The following is an 18,063-nucleotide window of genomic DNA, read 5'->3' as shown; positions in this document are numbered from 1 at the left end:
GGCTCCCCAGTGTGATAACCTATTTCTCTAAACCTCTCTGCACCTGCAGTGTCCCTCCTTCTGGCAGACAGCCCTGCAGGTCTCTTTGGCTCCCAACCATGTCTCTGCCCTTCCTACCCACTTTGATGTGGCCTCTTCTCTCTTTAGCTGTGGAGAGTTAGTTCTTCCAGTCTTTGGGTCATTATCTGGGTTTTTTACACTGATGTGAGTGTTACCTACTTGTATCCATTGGAAGAGATGAGCTTAGAGTCCTCCTACTCCACCATCTTCCCCGGAAGTCAAAAGAGAGCATTTCAAAGAACATAAAGTACCAAGCTCAACACCATGGTTGTCTGGAGGAACATTTCTTTAAAATGTCACAAATAGGGATGCCTGGTTGGCTCAGTGGGTAGACCATGCAACTCTTGTTCTTGGAGTCTTGAGTTCAAGCCCCACGTTGGGCATAGAGCTTACTTAAAAAAATAAATAAAATAAAATGTTGTCACAAATAACATTTATTGTGAAGTGGTTTGTGGCTAGAATGAGGTTTGAGAAACAATTGGGAAGTTTGAGCCTTAAGAGATCTGAATTAGGAGAAGGGAACAGATGTATCAGCTTGAGCAATGTTTGAGAAACTTCCTTTCCCTGTGAATTAGAAAAGGCATAATTGATAGAATTAGCATTCTGTATTTATTGGGCTGATTTTTATCTATATCTAAATTTGTGTGTTTTGTCCAGTGCCTGATATGTGGCCTGTCTGAAAACAGGAAAGATGAATTACAAAGCTAATTATTTAGGCCTCTGGCCACTAGTCTAATCACTTCTAATCATTTCTTGATTTGAAACCACTGTTCTTCCTCTGAATCATCATTATCTGTCATTGAATACTTTTGGATATCAATATGATAGTATGGATTTTGCATATTTTGTGTGCCAATTAAGGGATGAAGGCTCATGTAAATTTTAATATACTAAATTTTATGTCAAAGTAAAAATTCTTGCTTAGATTTCAAATGTACATCTGTATGTGATCTCAGCACCCCAAAGTTCTTTATTCTCTTGACCATCCAATCAGCCTGGGCAATCTCCAACTCTGGGGAAACTCTCTTATCCATTCTCTTAACTTTTCACAACTCTCAAGTATGTTTGCAAAAGTCATGTAATCCTAATGATTAATTACTTTTGAAATTCCTTTTATCTCATTCTAGGTGAACACTTCATTTCCTTTGTTTTGACTCCTTTATTCCATTCCTTACACTCATTTTCAGACTTGCCCTTTTACTTCCCTCGAGCTCCCCCTATTACTTTCCCACTGCCTATCTCAGTCATTCTGACACAAAAATATTTTTTCCTTCTTTATTAAAGGAAAAAGTGTCCTTTTCCTTTCTAAAATTTAACCTTTTTCTCTTCTTGAATACCAGACTCCATCTTGTCCAGGAGTTCAACCCTCTCCCTTTTATCTGCAATTCTCACTTCCCAAGGGCCCCTTTTTCTCAGCCTACAGATGTTCTGATTGCTCTTTATCTTCCCAAAGCATATTCTCCTACAAGTCTCCTAAGGGCTACACATATCTATCAACCTTCCTTCACCTCCATAGTTATAACTTAAGAATAGTCTACACTCACTTTCTCTGTGTCCACTTGCAATTTACTTTTCAATCCACTTGAAACTCATGTCCTTCAAAACTTTTCTCCCATGATCACTGCACTGTTCTCTAGCAATATATCACCATCATTGCTTGCTGCTTCTGTAGCCGAATTTCCCACTCACTCTTCAAGCAATTTCACTTCTCTGATGAAATAGCACCTACCACAGTGGTTCTCAACTTTGGCTGCACTTTGGAATCACTTGGGAAGCTTTTTAAAATTTCTGATCCCCAGGCCACACCTCAGGCCAATTACATGGAAAATTCTAGGGATGGGACCCAGGCATTAGCAGTTTCCTTATCTCTCCAATGTGCAGCCATAGTTGAGAACTCTTGCGCTAACACCTTATCTTTGGTTTCCATACCAAAGTGCTTTCCTAAATGTTCTGGCATGGAGGCAGTATGATGTTGGAATCTGACAAATCTGAGTTTGAATCCTGATTATACCACATATTATTTATGGGACTTTCGGAAAGTTATTTAATGTCCATGCATCCCATTCTCCTTATCTGCAAAGTTAGGATACCAATACCTAACTCAAAATTTGTAAATATTAAATAAGTTAGCATATGCAAGATATTTAGTACATAGTAGGCCCTCAGGACAGGTGCTTTCTATGGCTCTCTGACTATTCCCTCCCCTCTCACATATGCAAAGTGTTCTTGCTCCATCTTCCTCCCAAAACCATACTATTCCCTTCCTCCCTCTTTTCTCTGTCTGTATCTGTATTTTCTCCCTTACCTTTAAATTTTAGTCCTAGTCAAATGATTCCCCTCTTTAGTTCCGTAGGCCAGCTTCCCTCCTGTGCTCTGTGCTCCTTTTCCAAGTCTTTGTCAGACATCTCCTGATGTATGTAGCACCTAGGCTTCTTGCTTTGCAAACCACAGAAACTAAGTCTTATGGATTTAAGTAGAAAAGCAACCAATTAAAAATATATTGTCTATCTCTCATCATTCCTGGGAAAGCTGGAAAACCATGTTGGAAAACTGGCAAGATTGTAGGGAGGTTTCATAGCTGGGACTCTGGCTGAAATCATTCAGCAGAACCAGTGTGGTGACAACAGTACTGCTGAATGCTGAATATTGAATACTGTAATTTCTAATGGATACTGGATCCTGCCACTACCATCACCTCCAAAAGAATTCTCCCCTGGCCTTGCATTTTTGAATCACTGACTTCAGATTCAAACCCCAGGACAGTCACGTCTTTTTGGCCAAGCCTGGTCTCACAATTGTACCCTAGCAGCAGGAGAGTCAGAAAGCAAATATTTAGCTTTTTTTGCTTCTGTATTGGGAAGTGGGCTCTTCTTTCTAAAAAGACTTACACAGCAGGGAAATTCCTCAATGTGGGATGGACATTCAAAAAAGGCAAATACCCACTATAATGTCCTATAAATACCTCAACCTTACTATGCCTCAAACAATCTGAATTTTACCCCACCCTCACCCCCACCCCTGCCCAAACTGGGCTTGCCAGTTGGTTTCCTTATTCAGTTGATATCACAATTCTCTGATATTTCTTGAGCAATTTCCATATTGTCCAGATTTGCTTCTCCTCTTCTCCAGGCTAGATCCTACTTCTTCAATCTTCTACATCTATATCCACCTGCATCAAATGCACATGATGGAAGCCTTCTCATCCTTCAAGACTCATGTCAAAAATCACCTCCTCCATGGGCCTTCTCTGATCCCTTAATTAGGATGCCTTTCCCCTTTCTCTGTGTTCCCATAGCACTAAATTTTGCACTTACTTAGTTGTTTATTTATGACCTTCCCTTACTATATTGTTAAATCTGAAATCAGGGGTGCATTCTATGTAATTTTGCCTTCTCATCACCTAAACTCAGTGCCTTGTACATAGTAAGTCACTCAGAATATGATTTGTTAGTTGAAATGCTTCATGCTAAAGTTTTTCCCTATCATAGGTAATTACACATATCACCAAATCAAAGACATCATTGAATATAAGCTGCATTGTTGTTTTATGTGCTACTAAATTTTTAAAATGCCAATAAAACCATGATACACTGTTCACTGTAAGATGCATCCTGATTTGTTAGATATAAAGATGTGTAAAATATTGCACCTTAGAATTTATGAAATACAATATTTATCATTGTGGTTATAATAGCCATAGAATTTATTCTACAAAGCTATTAGTTATGGATAATTTGCAGTATATTAAAAAACAAATAATTATTTGGGGTTAGGTTCTCTCAAACCCTGTAGCATGGATACTCACACTAATCCATATATGCTTCATTTATTTTTGATGTTATACATTTGACAAATGTCTTCTCTGTTATCCGAGACATTTTAAGTATTATGACATTTACATTATCATAGTATTCTTTAGGCATTATGGCTTGGGTCTAAAATTTATGAGGCTACTTTTAAATTACATGATTCCTGTGTCAGGGTCCTGACATTTGAGAAAGTGACTCTTTCATTTGTTTCTTCCCTCTCTAATCCGATGTTCTGGGAGGGGCTTAGAGAGAAGCTCAAGGCTCATGACCTAGTATGGGGGCAGCAGCAGGGAAGAGGGGAATCCTCTGCAAGTGGCTAGACACAGGGAAGTTCTGGCATAGGCAAGTTTCCTAGGAGAAATCACCTCATCAAGAGATCCGCAGATAGTGTATGTATGTGTTTTCTAGGTAAAAAGAAAATGTTGCCCAACATGAAATCTGTTGTTTTTAACTTGGCTTGGCTCAGGGTGCTCTTGATCATGCCTCTGACAGCCCCAATTGCACACAGATAATAAGAACTACACAGATATTTCAGCTCAGTTTAGCTAGAGCATTGAAACAGGAGATGAATGAGTGGTGATATGTTCATTAAAAATGGTTTTTAAAAATATTCTATTGCTTATTCTTTGGTTTTGCTTCAAAAATTATGGACAAATGGAAATGCTTTCAATTTAGTGTTCACTTTTTCCTTTTTCTCCCCCCTCCCACCTTTCCCTAGGCCAAATCTAATTGATTACACCTTTTGCCTGGTAAATAAGGCAGGGCCCTGCCCAGAGTTCCTCTCCTCCAGAGGTGGGTAAGTGAATTTATCAATCTTGTGTCCATCCCATCCCCCATTCTTCCCACAAGGCTACTTAAAATAACTGTGGAGTCATTGTACCAGAGGCTCCCTCAGCCAGGGAGCATAACAAGATTTCATAACAAGGCAAGTGGGGACCAGGCTCTTCTGGGTGAAAATGAAGCTTCACTGCCTATGTTTTGTTTAACCCCAGCCATTTTGTCATTTAAAAAAAACCTGGGGCTACTCTGAACCTTGGTTTGCTTGAAGGTTTCTGTGAATGTGCTCAGTGGATATATTAACAAAAGCTCATTTAGCCAAAATGCCATATATATCTTGGGAAGCAAAGAAAGCTTTTTTTTTTTTTTAACACAAATGTTCTCTGAAAATATTGACATTTTATTTCATTATTTAAATTCAACTGCAAGTATCTGGACCCTCAGACTGACATTTATTTTGCTTGATTTCTCCTTCACCAGAAAGAGAAAACATTAAAGATCACTCTCCACACTTTCACAAGCAACTTTCACAAGCAACTTTCACAAGGGTAATAGCTGTTGACATCTGCTTAAATTTGGGAGTAATTTGTTCCTTACATAACAATATTTCAGAGGGGCGCCTGGGTGGCTCAGATGGTTGAGCGTCTGCCTTCGGCTCAGGTCATGATCCCGGGGTCCTGGGATCGAGTCCCACATCGGGCTCCCTGCTCCTTGGGAGCCTGCTTCTCCCTCTGCCTCTCTCTCTCTCTCTGTCTCTCATGAATAAATGCATAAAATCTTTAAAAAAAAAAAAAAACAATATTTCAGAAAGCACCAGAGTGCAGGACAGAGTGCGCTTGTCAGAAACAAGGCTTTTAGTATGGGAATAAATTATTTAAATCACATTGCTTTCTGAAGCCCAGAGGACAAAGCTAAGGAGGTGGGGGCCCGGGGAGTGAATGAGATTTAAAGTCTCTAGACTTCAGTTGGAAAACATCTTGGGTGCAATCTGTTATTTTGGGAGATTTTAACTCTGATTTATGGTTAACCCATAGTTCATGGGATTTGATATTTTCAGTCCTGTGACTGCAGTGTCTTCAAAGAAGTCTGTAAACCCATCTTTCTCCAAGTGTAGTCTTGGGCCAGCAGCATCAGCATCACCTGGGAACTTGTTAGAAATGCAAATTTTCAGTCCCTACCCAGACCTGATGAATCAAAACTCTGGGGTTGGGGCCTGTCAATCTGTATTTTAACAAGGCCTCCAGGAAATTCTGATATACATTCAAGTTTGAGAACCACTGGTCTAAGACAATGGTCTTATCTGAATAATTTTCCTAAAGAATATATCTTTTCTCCCATGTAATGATAATTAGAACCTGGTTTATCAGGTAAATAACCATCTTGTCTATTCCCATCAAATTTATCTACAAACAAGTACCACTTGAGAGTAGTCAGGTGTATAAAGTTTAAAGTGATCCTTATATGCAGACAGTAGAAAGCCTGTTTGGTACACTATTTTGTTATACATAATTCTAACACTGGTCCATATTATAAGTAAATTATGTGGGAAATCTGAGGGAAGCACACCAATTACAATTTCAAGCATCCTGGAAGATGGAGGGCTTCCTAAAATTTAACTACTCCCATACATACAGTTTATGCTTTACGATCTATGCCTTTGTGAATACTGTTCCCATTGCCTAGAATATCATTCTTCCTTTCCTACCTGCCCTACTCCTACTTCTTCAGTCCTGAGGAGGCCTTTCCTCAAGCCCTAAACTGGCACCTGGTCCTTAGCTTGTTCTTAACTTGTAACAACAAGTGGTATTATAATTGTTTTCTTGTCTCTCTGTGTATTAGCTATAGCTGCTACTTGAGTGAAGGGCTATCTTTAATAACTGTGTACCTCAGTGCCTAGCACAGTACCTGGCTCAGATTGGGGCTTAATAACATTATGAATAAATGAATGAATTAAAAACTACTTACCCCATATACAGGCAACTTGTCATGCTAGAAATTAAAATGTTATTTATGTTCTCAAATGTCACCTCTGTAGGATAATCTCTCCTTTAGTTTTAGGTTTTGTTCATTAGAGAATAAAACAGTCCAGGGATTATATCAGCAGTGTACTATGTTTTATATAAAATACTCCAAAGATATGAATGAGGGTTTAATAGATTCCTAGGAGAGCTAATTTCAAAGGACTTTTTTTTTTTTTTAAGAACTGTCACACCCTGTTGTTTTATTTTACACAACTGCATTCATCTACCTCAGGCTAAATGTGCATATCAGGAATCTTTCACAATTTTAAACAACGAGAAAAGTAGTAAGTGTTTCAAAAGGAAGTTGAAGGCAGAGATATCATCTCAGTACCTAATAAGGTGATTGGATAAAAAATTAATGCTGATTGTCTGGAAGCTAGATAAAATGCAGGAAAAAAAGCTCAGTAGTCTAATAGAACCAAAATGAAAGGGATAAGCACAGTTAGATGAAACAAATTAATGAAATAATGTACATAAACATAGAGGGCCAGGTGTCACAGACTGTTATTCATCAACTAAGTATGTTGGGGAAAGCTGCTGTGATGAATACTAAGAAATAATTTGCACAGCAAGTTCCAAAATATTCACAACTTGAATTTTATTGCATTTATTGCATTTTACTGCATTTTGGCTCTTCAACTCTAGTGGATTAGAAGACATCTTTCTCCCTGTCTGATATGTGTCTAAATGAGTGTGAACTAATTGGCCAAATGGCCAATTTTTTTCAGGACACTGAACACAAATACTAATGGGTAGGAAGGATTGGCAACCCACCCCATCTCTGAGGTCATTTTGGAAAATCTGCTCTTAAAACAAATCCAAGATCAGATTTAAAATGTTGTCCAGTGTCCTTTCCTGAAAGAACAGTCTTGGTTTAAAAGATGGCATGCGAACAGGTTGTAGCCTGGTTGGCGTGATGCTAGGGAACAAAACTATTCAATTTTAGTACTTCCAGCTCTTTATTGCTAATATTCTTGGGTGTTAAACCCAGGGAAGCAAATGGAGGAGGAGGTGATTATGTTGGAAAGGAAAGGGAAAGTTCTTGTGTGAATGCCTAATATTTGCTAGGACTCATACTCAGAAGTCTAAGAATGATTCAAGTACTCTGTTGCATAGAACATCATTCAGAGAACTTGTCCTGTTAATTGAAAGACAGAAGTTTCTTATTCCGTATTTCCTGAGAGGCAAAAGAATTTAACTCCTTATACCAGAACTAGAGAAAGGGATAGTTTTATAAAAAGACTGGTTACTAATTTGGGAATCAATATGTCAAATCAGGACATTTCCTTAAATAGGAACACCCCAGCCTACTAAGGCTAAAGCCTTAGCTGGATTTCATTGAGAGGTTCAGCCAGTCACTGCTACCCCATTTCTTCTCCATTATTTGTGCCCACCTACTCTTGGTAAATCAGAATATAAACCTGCTCATGAAAGTCAAAAGTCATTGTGTGTTCATCACTGTCATCTCCCACACTCTTCTCCACACTCTAACCTAGACATACCAGGGAATTAGGGGTTGGAAATTTAGCACACTGTTTTTGACCTGGGTCCTAATATAATATTTTGAAACCTAGAGACAAAGGTTTACATAGGGCATGGAGCTCATGTATTAATTATCAAATAAGAACTGATAGAAAGGGTGGATTTGTACTTTCAGGGTTTGGGAAATGAGATTTTATTCAAATTTATTGTTCTGAATGTGTGATCTCATTAAAAAATTACTACCAAGCACCTGTAAAATAAAAAAGCTTGTTTATAAGAGTATGTAAAATCAAATGGATTTATTATTTAGGACTTGATCTCACCAAAACATGGAAGCTCAATGACTTTAAGGAAATTAGCATTTGACTTATTCCATAGTCTAACCTGCCTGGTACACTATAAATGCATTTCCTTTGACAGGTTTATTTTTTCAGCTATTTTGAGTTTAATTGGGGTCCTCTGTATAAACCACGGATAGCTTTGGGAAATGTGGCTATTTATAGAACACCACAAGCTTACACTGTACTTTCAGTAGAACTTAAATTGGACCGAATCTCTCATGCTATCAGCTCTGTATTCTTTTTGGGGGAAGGGAAACTGCATTTTTTTTTTGCCTTTGTTTGTAATATTAGAAAATGAAAAGAAAATATAAAATGTATTTTGATTTAATGAAGGAAGTGGAGAAAAAGAAAGGAAACAAGTAGAATAATGGAGTTTTGAGCCTTTTTTTCTAAGAAAATATACTATGACTAAATTACACAGAACAAAATTGTTACAACAGGCTCCTGTATTAGATGTTCACAGGGAAAACTGGAGATTAGAGAACAGCCAGACACCCCGCTGTGAGAGTGAATTCTTTTGGAAATTCTGGAAGGCAGAGGGAAAAAAATGAGTTATATGAAGATGTGAGATATGTTTGTGGGGGTGGGAGATGAGAGGTCTATGAAGAGAAAGGAGACAGCATTAGGCTGCAAGAATGTCACAAAAAAGTAAGACACAGAGTCACAAGTGGGCGAAGAGAAAAAGAGAAATGCCTAGTGGAAAACACTAAGGGAAGAGGAGGGCCAAGAGGAGGAGGAAGCTTACCCACAGAGTACATTCGTGAGTATGAAGGGATTTAAATCATCAGTACTGGGGAACATTCTCTGTGGGGTCAGAGGCAAGATAGAATGTGCTTCACACACACAAATGGGCCTTAGATCACGCCATGTCTCTAATTATAAGGTTCTAGTTGGATGTCTTTGTATACACCTGGTTGGGACTGTGAGACAGGGCTGGAATGAGCTCAAGAGCAGAAAGGGACTATAAAGACCACTAGGCCTGAAGACCACTTAAAAAAAAAACTTTTTACAATCCTCTAATTATTGCTCCATTTTCCAAGAGTATCTGGGAAATAGTATAACAAAAACACTATAACTGGTCCATCTGATATGAGGCTCCAGAGAAACCTCAACAAATGTCTATTTGGGAGAGAATGAAGATTAAAAACTATCCTCAGGGTCTTAATTAAATGTTATGTTAATTTTATGAATTCTAGGTTTACATATGAAACCACTGGACTTGTAATGATAGCTGACTTGCAGAAACACTGTACTTGGCTCTCTGTGATGCAGGATGATTATCAAACTCTTCTTTCATCCTTACTACCCTCCACCCTCAAATAGCCATGCTCCTTATAGTAAGGAGACTTCTGACATTCTGCACAGCCTTTTATGGAAGCAGACAAACTTGCAGAGTAGGCTTTGAAGGAGGAAATTTCATAAGCTTGACCCATGTATCATCACTAAAAATTGGACCTGGAGTTTATCACGATTATTTGTTCACTTTCTTCTTCCCTCTCTCCATCCTTTGATTCTTTACCCAGACCTACAGAATCAGAATCTCCACTTGTGTATCCCAGAGATTTGGATTTTGTAAACATTCCCATAATCCTAATGTGGTCAGGCCAGCACTGGTCTTGTGAACATCCTTAGAGGTTTCCAGTGTTCACAGAGGTTACAAAACGAGACCTACTTTCTGTGTATGTGTCTGACTAATCATAGGTGATTTTGAGGGCCTCCAAATATCTCCCCTATCTTTGGGTTGATTTTTAAAATACATTTGGCAGTGGACAAGACCTTTCAAATTACATCAAATAAAAAGGTTCTTTTTTTTCCTTTTATTATATCTAAGATGTAAGTGATTCATACAAGATAATTTAGTAAGAACAGGTGAGAAGGGGGAGGGTAAAAAGGTACCCGATGTACATGATGGGGCAAGGGGGCATCATCTCCCAGAGGGAATGGGCACATTTTGGTATATTCTTCATAATCCCACTAAGGGTTGAGCTTTATCAAAAACTAACAGTTTATCTAGTTTTAAATAGAAGAGGGATGCTAGAGTAAGCTTAAGGGACACATACTTAGAGAATTAATGAAAAGGACACTTTGCAGTTACATGAGATAAGTCCAACAATTTTACAAGACCTTAATAGAAAGCCAAGAAAGCAAAATTCTTAAGATGTCCCTCTCGGAAATGACTATCTTGGACATGGCACACACTGCCTAGTACACAACCACAGGATGAATAAAAGATGAATGTGTTGTAAAAGGCTTAGGAGATAGATGATATTTACATAATGATGTAAATTTGTACATAATGATGGAGAGTAGTTCATTTTTTGAAAGCTGATAATACACTTATGAAAGAAGTAGTTTCATGTTAATTTTGAGTTCTTCAAATTTGGACAGTTTTTTTCAAAGGAAAAAAATACATTTTCTACTCTTAGAAAGATCATAGAATTAGATAGCAATCACATTCTTTCTTTCCTAGGATCTGGGTGGTTTTCATCATTGCCAAACCCTAAAATTGAAAATCCCATAAAAATGAATTTTAATATTTTACTGCAAATTGCTATGCCATAGATGAATTCCAATTAGCCTTCTTTCTCTATATTTAGGAAAAAGAGCTGCGGGCGGTGGGAAGGGGGACATAATTCTGGACAGTGGCCAGGAAAAAAAGTGCAAAAATTATACTGAGCACGGATTTGCATAGTTTTACCATCTGTCTTTGATGATTTAGATCTAGCCATGCTTTAAGAAGGGGGACTATGTCAGATACCCCTTAAAAGTTTTTTCCAGAATTTTGGTTCTCAATCAGGTAATTTACACAATTAAACATTGAAAAAATAGAATAAGGAAGACTTTGGAATGACTGGATACCTCTCTTCAAATACACAAAATGTTGGCAAGTGGTAGAGGAAATAGCCTTGCCCTAGCTCTAGAGGACTGAACTGCAATGAGAAGTTTTAAGTTACATGAAAGAGTAGGTCTACTCAATAAAAGTAATAACTAGCTCACAGCTAGCGCTATCCTCAGTTAAAATAGATTGTCATGCTGATATTCAGCACAATGTTCCTAAAATTTTATAAGCAGAGTCTGTTGGTTGTCAATGATATTGTAGAAAACTGCAGTGAGTGGGAGGCTGAATTCAAGGTAACTTTTCATATTACTTCTGAATTAAGGCTGGAAGGGAAGGCAAGGGTCTTAGGCTGGGTTGCACCAGAAGTAGACTCACTGGCAAGGATTTAAATGCAAGTGGTTTATTGGGAAAGTGATCCCAGGAAGTATCAGTAGGAAGGGGGTGATATGAGTCTTACTAGGAACCTCTGGAACACACTTCAGAATTGTCCTGGCCAAAGGGTAAGGAAGCAGGGGTATCTATCTTTCATTCTCATCTCTCCTGACTGGGGACTGTTCTCTGGGACATTAACTCCCCAGTACTCCTGGTCTGCCCTGTGCAGATGGAAAATCGTGGGTCCTTGCATTGGAATGTTACTGATGTGCATGGAATAGCTGACAAGTGTTGAAGGGATATGACTTGGGCTTGACAGTATCTGCTATAGTCATAAAGCAGTGGCAATGGAGTTAGGTTGATCTGGATTTGGTGCTTACTTCTAATTAGACAACTTACATAGCCTCTCTGGGTCTGCAAGTCATAGATAATATAGGTACCTCACGGGGTGATTGTCAGAATTAAATAACACACTTAAAACACCCAACACATAGAAGGAAATTAAAAAGGTAGCTTTTGTGGGATGCCTGGGTGGCTCAGTCAGTTAAGCATTGGACTCATGGGTTCGGCTCAGGTCATGATCTCAGGGTAATGGGATCCAGCCCTGTATAGGGCTCCATGCTCAGCAGGGAGTCTGCTTAAGATTCTCTCTCCCTCTTCCTCTAAAATGAATAAATAAATCTTAAAAAATAAGAATAAATAGTTATTATAAGAATAAATCTTGCTTCTCAGATCCAAAATGAGCCCAATCTTGGGCTGCCTGGCTGGCTCAGTTGATAGAGAGTGTCACTCTTGATCTTGGGGTTGTAAGTTCAAGTCCCACATTAGGTGTAGAGATTACTTAATACATCAAAAACTAGTGATGTAATGTATGGTGATTAACATAACATAATAATAAAAAAAGATTAAAAAATTTTAAAAAAGAAAAAATAAATAAAAAGTTTGATTCAGCTAAAATAAATAAATAAATAAATAAATAAAATCTTAAAAAAATAAAATCCAAAAATAGTAAGACATTAAAATCATGAATGCAGGCAAGAGATTTTACAGGTAATACAAATGCTAAGGAAAAATTAAAACTACCATAAAATTTAGTCAAATTATTTTTCTTTCTACATGTAGCAACTAACAAGTATTTAATATTTATTAACTATCAAGTAAATGTCTGACACAATTCACAATGAATATGCCTATATATTCAAGACTGGGCTTAAGCAGCATTTTCCCTAGGTCAGCACCTTTGTAGTTGAGAACAATAGAATTATTGTGCAGCTAGACTAGGACAGTTCTATGCTTATGTCCAGGATTGCCTGGATGTCTGGCACTGACTCTTGGGTTAAGATATGGGCAGTGGCTAACTAATGATTTGCAACATGCTGTTTAAAGTTTGAAACTCTCTGGCAGCACATAGAGCCAGTTTATTTAGTTTTTTTTTATTATGTTATGTTAACCACTATACATTACATCATTAGTTTTTGATGTAGTGTTCCATGATTCATTGTTTGCGTATAGCACCCAGTGCTCCATTCAGTATGTGCCCTCTTTAATACCCATCACCAGGCTAATCCATTCCCCCCACCCCCTCCCCTCTAGAACCCTTAGCTTGTTTCTCAGAGTCCATAGTCTCTCATGGTTCGTCTCCACCTCCGATATCCCCCCCTTCATTTTCTTCCAGTTTTATTGAGGTATAATCGACCTGTGACATTGTATAAGTTTAAGGTGGATAACATAATGATTTGATATGTGTATATATTGTGAATGATTATCACAGTAAGTTTAGTTAACATCAATCACCTCACATAGTTACAAAATTTTTTTCTCATAAGAAATTTTAACATCTACACTCTTAGCAGCTTTTAAATATGCAATACAGCATTGTTAACTATAGTCACCATATTGTACATTACATCCCCAGAACTTCCTTATCTCATAACTAGAAGTTTGTACCTTTTGACCATCTTCACCCATTAACCTCCCACCCCCACCACCCCTGATAACCACCAATCTCTTCTCTGTTTCTATGACTTCGGTTTTATTAGATTCTACATATTAGTGACATCATATAGTATTTGTCTTTCTCTGCCTGACCTCTCCCACTTAGCATAATGCCCTCAAGGTTCATCCATGTTATCACAAATGATAGGATTTCTTTCCTATTTATGGCTGAGTAATGTTCCATTGTATGTATTATACTATATCTGCTTTATCCATTCATCCATTTATAGGTACTTAAATTGTTTTCATGTTTTGACTTTTGTAAGGAATGCTGCAGTGAACATGGGGGCTGCAGATATCTTTTTGAGATAGTGATTTTGTTTCCTTCAGATATATACCCAGAAGTGGAATTGTTGGATTATATGATGTCCCATTTTAAATATTTTGAGGAGCCTCCATACTGTTTTCCATGGTGGTTATACCAATTTACATTCCCACCAACAGTGTATAAGAGGTTCCTTTTCTCTACACCTCAACATTTGTTATCTCTTCTTGATTTTAGGCATTCTAACAGGTGTGAGATGATAGCTCATTGTGCTTTTGATTTGCATTTTCCTGATGATTAGTGATGTTGAGCACCTTTTCATGTATCTATTGGCCATCTGTGTATCTTCTTTGGAGAAATGTATACTCAGGTCTTTGGCTCATTTTTTTTTTTTTTTTTGAAGACTTAAATTGCTTTGCTTGCATTTTCAAAGTGGAATACATCACTGTGGCTGTGAAGAAGCAAACAGGGTTTTGATTAAATAGTTCCCTGGATTTTTTAACTCAGTGAAAACACTCTCTAAATAATTTTGTTACTTTGGGTCCATTTTTTTATTTTTTATTTTTATTTTTTAAAAATAACAGTATAATTAACATACAGTATTATATTAGTTTCAGGTGTTCAATGCAGTGATTCAACAATTCTATACATTATGCAGTGCTTATCAAGATAAGTATACTCTTAACCCCCTTCTCTTGTCTCATCCACTCTCCCACTGACCTCCCTTCTGGCAACCACCACTTTGTTCTGTTTATTTAAGAATATGGTTTTTCATTGGTCTCTTTTTCTTTGTTCATTGGTTTTGTTTCTTACATTCCACATATGAGTGAAATCATATGGTATTTGTCTTTCTCTGACTGACTTATTTTGCTTAGCATAGTACTCTCCAGCTCCATCTATGCCATTGCAAATGGCAAGATTTCATTCTTTTTGATGGCTGAGTAATATTCCATTATATATATACCACATCTTCTTTATCCATTCATTGGTTGATGGACATTTGGGCTGTTCCCATAATTTAGCTATTGTAGGTGCATGTATCCCTTTGAATCAGTATTTTTGTAATCTTTGGGTAAATACCTAGTGCTGCAATTCCTGGGTGGTAGGGTAGTTCTATTTTTAACAATTTGAGGAGACTCCATACTGTATTCCACAGTGGCTGCACCAGTTTTCATTTTCACCAACAGTGCACAAGGGTACCTTTTCTTCCATATCCTCATGAACACTTGTTGTTTCTTGTGTTTTTTATTTTAGCCTTTCTTTTTAAAAAATTTTATTTATTTGACACAGACACACACACACACACACAGAGCACACAAGCAGGGAGAGCAGCAGAGGGAGAAGGAGAAGCAGACCCCCGCTGAGCAGGGAGCCCGATGCAGGACTAAATCTCAGGACCCTGAGATCATAACCTGAGCTGAAGGCAGATGCTTCAGAGACTGAGCCACCCAGGTGCCCCTATTTTAGCCTTTCTGACAGGTGTGCAGTGATATCTTATTGTGGTTTTGATTCAAATTTCCCTGATGATTAGTAATGTTGAGCACCGTTTCATTTCTCTGTTGGCCATCTTTATATCGCCTTTGAGAAATATCTGTTCATGTCTTCTGCCCATTTTATAATTGGATTATTTGATTTTTTAATGTTATTGAATAAGTTCTTTATATATTTTGGATACTAACCCTTTATCAGATTGTCATTTGCAAATATCTTCTCCCATTCAGTAGGTTGTCTTTCAGTTTTGTTGATAGTTTCCTTTGCTGTGCAGAAGCTTCTTATCTTGATGTAGTCCCGACAGTTTATTTTTGCTTTTGTTTCCCTTGCCTCAGGAAACATATCTAGGAAAATGTTGCTATAACTGATGTATGAAATATTATTGCCTATGCTCTTTTCGAGGATTTGTATGGTTTCAGGTCTCACATTTAGGTCCTTAATCCATTTTGAGTTTATTTTTCTATATGGTGTAAGAAAGTCCAGTTTCACTCTTTTGCATGTAGCTGTCCAGTTTTCCAAACAGCATTTGTTGAAGAGACTTTTTCCCATTGCATATTCTTTCCTGCTTTGTTGAAGGTTAATTGTGGGTTTATTTTTGGGCTATTCTGTTCCATTGATTTATGTGTCTGCTTTTGTGCCAGTAACATACTGTTTTGATTACTACAGCTTTGTAGTATAACTTAAAATATGGGATTGTGATACCGCCAGGTTTGTTTTCCTTTTTCAAGATTGCTTTGGCTATTCGGGGTCTTATGTGGTTCCATGTCAATTTTAGGATGATTTGTTCTAGTTCTGTGAAAAATGCTGTTGGTATTTTGATAGGGATTTCTCTAGATTGCTTTGGGTAGTATGGACATTTTTAACAACATTTGTTCTTATAATCCATGAGCATGGAATATCTTTCCATTTGTTTATGTAGTCTTGTTATGTAGTTTTTTTCATCCGTGTTTTAATACTTTCAGAGTATGGTTCTTTCACCTCCTTGGTTAAGTTTACTCATAGGTATTTTATTATTTTTGGTGCAACTGTAAATGGAATTGTTTCTTAATTTCTATTTCTGCTGCTTCGTTATTAGCATGTAGAAATGCAATGGATTTCCGTATATTGATTTTGTATCCTGCAATCTTTCTGAATTCATTTATCAGTTTGAGTAGTTTTTTCGTGTAGTCTTTAGGGGTTTTCTACATATAATATCATGTCATCTGCAGAGTCAAGGTTGTACTTTTTCCTTACCAATTAAATGCTTTTTATTACTTTTTGTTGTCTGATTGTTATGGCTAAGACTTCCAGTGCTATGCTGAATAAAAGTGGTGAGAGTGAACATCCTTATCTTGTTCCTGACCTTAGGAGAAAAGCTCTTAGTTTTTCCCCATTAAGGATGATGTTAGCTGTGAGTTTTTCATATATGGCCTTTATTATGTTGAGGTATGTTCCCTCTAAACCTACTTTGTTGAGGGTTTTTATCATGAATGGATGTTGTCCTTTGTCAAATGCTTTTTCTGCATCTATTGAAATGATCCTATGGTTTTTGTGCTTTCTCTTGTTGATGTGATGTATCACATTGATTGATTTGTGAATATTGAACCACCCTTGCATCCCAGGAATAAATCCCACTTGATCATGGTGAATGTATTGTTGGATTCCATTTGCTAATTATTGCTGAGGATTTTTACATCTGTGTTCATCAGAGATAATGGCTTATGGTTCTCTTTTTTGGTATCCCTTTACCTGCTTTTGGTATCAGGGTAATGCCGGCCTCATAGAATGAATTTGGAAGTTTTCCTTCTTCTTCTATTTTTTGAAATAGTTTGAGAAGAATTGATATTAAGTCTTCTTTAAGTGTTTGGTAGAATTTACCTGTGAAGTCTTGTGGTCCTGGACTTCTGTTTGTTGGGAATGTTTTGATTACTGATTCAATTTCATTACTGGTAATCATTATATTCAAATTTTCTGTCTTATTCAGTTTTGGGAGATTATATGTTTCTAGGAATTTATCCATTTCTTATAGGTTGTCCAATTTTTGGCATATAATTTTTCATAATCTCTTACTATCCTTTGTATTTCTGTGGTATCAGTTGTGATTTCTCCTCTTTCATTTCTGATTTTATTTATTTGAGTCCTCTCTTTTTTTTTTTTGGACGAGTCTGAGTCTGGCTAAAGTTTTATCAATTTTGTTTATCTTTTCAGTGAACCAGTTCCTAGTTTCATTGATCTGTCCTATTGTTTTTTTAGTTCCTATTCCATTTTTTTGCTGCTGTAATCTTTATTATTTCCTTCTTCCTACTGGTTTGGGGTTTTGGTTGTTCTTCTTTTTCTAGCTCCTTTAGGTATAAGGTTAGATTGTTTCTTTGAGATTTTTCTTGCTCCTTTATGTAGGCCTGGATTGCTATAAACTTGCCTCTTAAAACAGCTTTTGCTGCATCCTGAAGATTTTGGACCATGTGTTTTCATTTTCATTTGTCTCCATGTATTTTGTTGATTTCCCCTTTGATTTCTTGGTTGACCCTGTCATTGTTTACTAGCATGTTAGTTAACCTCCATGTATTTGTGTTCTTTCCAGATTTTTTCTTGTGGTTGATTTCTAGTTTCATAGCATTGTGATTTAAAAAGG

The 18,063-nt window shown here is 37.2% G+C and overlaps 1 long non-coding RNA gene across 1 annotated transcript in view; it reads left to right on the top strand.

Annotated features, from left to right (window-relative positions):
* The window catches only part of LOC116622815, a 393,174-nt gene that overhangs the window by 158,153 nt on the left and 216,958 nt on the right, over window positions 1-18,063 (top strand). Inside the window, exon 3 of the long non-coding RNA XR_004297624.1 lies at window positions 4,588-4,665. This is a non-coding gene — a long non-coding RNA (uncharacterized LOC116622815). The remainder of the gene's footprint in view (window positions 1-4,587; window positions 4,666-18,063) is intronic.

The sequence above is a fragment of the Phoca vitulina genome, unplaced genomic scaffold, assembly GCF_004348235.1.
Source record: "Phoca vitulina isolate PV1807 unplaced genomic scaffold, GSC_HSeal_1.0 scaffold55, whole genome shotgun sequence".
Lineage (NCBI taxonomy): Eukaryota > Metazoa > Chordata > Mammalia > Carnivora > Phocidae > Phoca > Phoca vitulina.
This window is presented reverse-complemented; position numbering and strand designations above follow the sequence as displayed.